Source organism: Camelus dromedarius, chromosome 2 (assembly GCF_036321535.1).
Source record: "Camelus dromedarius isolate mCamDro1 chromosome 2, mCamDro1.pat, whole genome shotgun sequence".
Classification (NCBI taxonomy): domain Eukaryota; kingdom Metazoa; phylum Chordata; class Mammalia; order Artiodactyla; family Camelidae; genus Camelus; species Camelus dromedarius.
The window spans coordinates 8,942,601-8,946,536 of record NC_087437.1 but is presented as its reverse complement, the minus strand read 5'-3'; the positions used below and the strand labels follow the sequence as shown (position 1 = coordinate 8,946,536).

The window sequence follows — 3,936 nt, the reverse complement described above, 5'->3', positions numbered from 1 at the left end:
ATAACTGCTTGCGACTTAAAGGAGGAATACATTTATTTTCAATATGTAAATGAGAGAATGACAGAAGAAAATAGTAACTGGAAAGAAAGATGATTTGTAGGAATATAGATATCGATTAAGGGGTGGTCGATGGATGGATGGATGGACAGACAGAAAGACAGATGGATAGGTAGATAAATAGTTGGTGCTCACCCAAACCTGAGAAATCAAGAACAGTACTTAGTTCTCCAGTTTCAGTAATAAAAGACATTCTTGCCCAGTCTAAGTGCTTAATTTAAACAAGCATTTCTAGTTTACAAGTTTTATTATAGATGTTGTTTTAGCGATGACTTAATATCATGTTGCCAGCATTAGATTAAATACTTTAAAAAATGACTTATGCACTACAAACATGGAGTTTTGCCTTTTTTGTTTGTTTGTTTTATGAAGGGGAGGTAATTGGTTTTATTTATATGTTTGTGTTTGGAGGAGGCACTGGGGATTGAACCCAGGACCTCATGCATCCTAAGCATGTGCTCTACCACTGAGCTACATCCTCCCCACCAAAGATGGAATTTTGACATCCCTTTTTCCTCCCAAAGCCCTTCCTGCCCACCATTGTCTGCCCCCTTAACTTCCAGGGGATTTGTCTGCGGGCCTGTCTCTGAACCCCAAGGATTCACAACAGGTCCTCCTAACCCTACTATGAGGAGCTTCTATATGAATATGTTTCCATTCTTAAGACAAGGTGATAATTATTTTTCTTCATGATGTGGTTTGCCTTTACAATCTAGTTTATTATGCAGTGTAGTAGAAACCAAGGAAAGCTTAGGAAATGCCTCATAAATTCACGGATTAAAATCATTGTCTTAATTGGAAACTCCTGAATCTCATGAAAGAGACAATGAAATTCATAACTGCATGGCTAAGTGTGGAAATTGATGACTTTTTTTTCAATTAGTGTACTAAAATACAGTTTCAATGGCCAGTTAATTAAAACATAAAGCGCCAGTAAACTGTAAATCAGAAACTGTATAAATCATCATGAAAATTCCTAAAATTCTCTCCCTTTTAGCAAAATAATTTTTGAGGCAGCACACAGTTAGAAATGTGTCATCCAAGAAAATATACTCTGCAAATGAATGTAGCCAATGATACAGCAAAATACAGTAATCATGACTGTTCTTTTTGCTGACTCAATTTGCTATTTGAGAAATAAAATATATGATTAATTTAAACTTTAGTTATCATAGTTTAATGTGACCGTCATTTAGAACAAAGAAGCTGATCGACTTGATTGATAATGGATCACTCTTTAAAATGCTTTCTATCATAAAATTACCATAACAAATTTTTAGAAATTATTGAAACATCAAAGAGAAACACTCATAATCTTAACAATCTAACATACAATTTGTATTTTTTTCAATTTTATTTCCAATTCAGCTTTTTTTCAGCATCATGCAGTCAGTCAGTTTATACACAAATGCTTTTCTTATTTTCTGTCAGATAGTCAGCATTTTGAGTTTATTAGCCTTTGTGACACTCAATTTTAATGGTTGACAAATATTCCATTCTGTGGCTTTAAACCATTTCTTTATTATTGGGCAGGGGCACTTTCTCATCTGTAGGTTTTGTTGTAATTTGAATAGAATTATCACTTGAAAAATGGTTCTAAGAAATGGATTTTGAAGCACAAGAATTTGAATTTTTTTTTTTTTTTTTTTTTTTTTTTTTAGTTTTTGGTTATGCTTATTTCCTGCTAGGCCTTGAATAAGAGATACTTAGTACACATTTAAAAAAAAAATAAGTGAAAGATTAATATTATTGTTAAAGTCTTCTTTCTCTTCTAAAAGTATTCCCCCCAAACCTCAGGAAAACTCTGGCGTCCCAGGAAACCGAATTGGACTCCTCCTCTTGTTCATTACATGTGGCAAACTGCTTCCATTTTCCTGGCCTAGATTTTTCCAAGTGTAGTAGCGTACAGCATTAGGTCTACCTTTTGAAGGTTTTGCTGGAACATTAAACAAGAAAATTCGTGGAAAGTACTTAGTGCCATACCAGGAAAATGGAAGTCTTGATAGCATTATCAATTCCTTAAAATCTGATGCTGATGTTAATAACATCTACTCAGTTCTTCAATAAATAAATTCATTGAATTGCGTGTTTAGAAGTATTTAAAGGTGGTGGGTGTAGATCAGCGGTAGAATGTGTGCTTAGCATGCATAAGGTCTTGGGTTCAAACCCCAGTACTTCCAGTAAAAAATAAAGAAATAAAAAATTAATTTAAAAATACATAAAGAAACTTAATTACCTCCCCCCCAAAATAAAAACACAAAAAAGTATTTATCTAAAACCACATGATTATTAAATTAATATAGTTTCGCTAAAATGTGCTGACTGAAAGTTCTCACGTGGGCTGGGCTTTTGTCCCCCCTGGATCTGGCCAGCAGTTGGGGCATCACATAACCTCTCTGGATGGCATATCCGTACAAGTGATTGAATTGGCCAAGTAGTCAATGTGTTTCTGAGTGACGTGTGTGGCTGTAGGCATTCACATCTCACACTCCCACAGTGACATGAGGATGTCATGTGCTCCTCTCAAGCCTTAATTTGCCAAGGAATCTCTGCCTCTGAAAGCAAGGATGTGACAGCTGTCTGAGGAGGCACACAATGCAAGGGAGAAATTATACAGCTGCAAAGACAGGGCTCTGCTCTGTTATTACAGCCATCGTCATTTAATATTTATCAGGGTGTCCACAACGCGCCTTGTGCTTTACAGGCTGCAGGCGTCACCACGCCTCAGGAGAGGGAAGGCGATGAAAGTCGGCGCACACCAAGGATGAAACAAACCCCCGGGCTCCATCAGACGTACATGTAATATTTAGAAAGATGCTCCTTATTTCTGAGTCTTGAGATTGTACACACTGGTGGGAAACATCCCATCCTGCAATGAGTGGCCTTTAAAAGGAGAAGAAAAGGCGAGATTTGAGAATCTTCTTTAGGCAACGATGCTGATATCAAGGTAAGGTGAACGCTATTTTGAGGGTATGCTCTTTTTCTCCCTTTCTTTCTTTTTTTCTCTAGAGGTGAAATGAGGATGGCTGATGGAAAGTCTTGTATTTCAAGTGCCACACTTAAGATGTTACATCTGAGAGCTCACTCATTTCTGGGCAGTGACCGGAAAGTAACAGTAAACAGTCCATACTGAAGCAAAGATATTTGGATGTGAATCAGTACTCCAAGAGAATTTATTTGATTTTATACTTCTGCTCCCACAATTTATTAATGTTTTTGATTGTAAAACTAATAGGGGAAATAACAGAGAATATTAAAAATACATAAAGAATATAATCAAAATTAATTCCTTGAATCCAGCATGCTTAACATTTTGCGTACTTCATTTCTGTTCAGTCGTTTTTCAATTTAGGATAAGACTTTCCTTCTGAAATGTTTAACTTTCTTTTTGTCATTAAAAGGTAAGTATTTTCTCATTAAATATTTTAACAAATGATTTCTATTGTATTTTATTTATTTATTAATTAATTTATTTATTTATTTGTGGGGGTGCAATTAGGTTTATTTATTTATTTATGTTTAGAGGAGGCCCTGGGGATTGAACCCAGGACCTTGTGTATGCTAAGCATGTGCTCTACCACTTCAGCTATACCCTCCCCGCCATTATTCTTTTTAATAGCTAATTAATTAAAAAAATTCTTTATGATAGATAACTAGAAAGTATATTCCTGGGACAAAAGGCACACCCATTTAAAATATTGATGGACACCAACCAATTCTTAAAACACACACACACACACACACACACACACACACACACTCCACTCCCACAAGTAATACATGAGAATTTCCATGTTTATGCCCTAGTGAAGCCCGGATACTGGTTGCTGTTTGAGGTTTTATTGTTGTTATAATTTGCATTTGATAACATTTGGTTAG

General features: G+C 35.6%; 1 non-coding gene across 1 annotated transcript; it reads right to left on the bottom strand.

Annotated features, from left to right (window-relative positions):
• Positions 1–466: 466 nt before the first annotated feature.
• On the bottom strand, positions 467–539 carry TRNAP-AGG (transfer RNA proline (anticodon AGG)). The gene has a single exon. It is a non-coding gene; the product is annotated as a tRNA-Pro (tRNA).
• Positions 540–3,936: the final 3,397 nt, after the last annotated feature.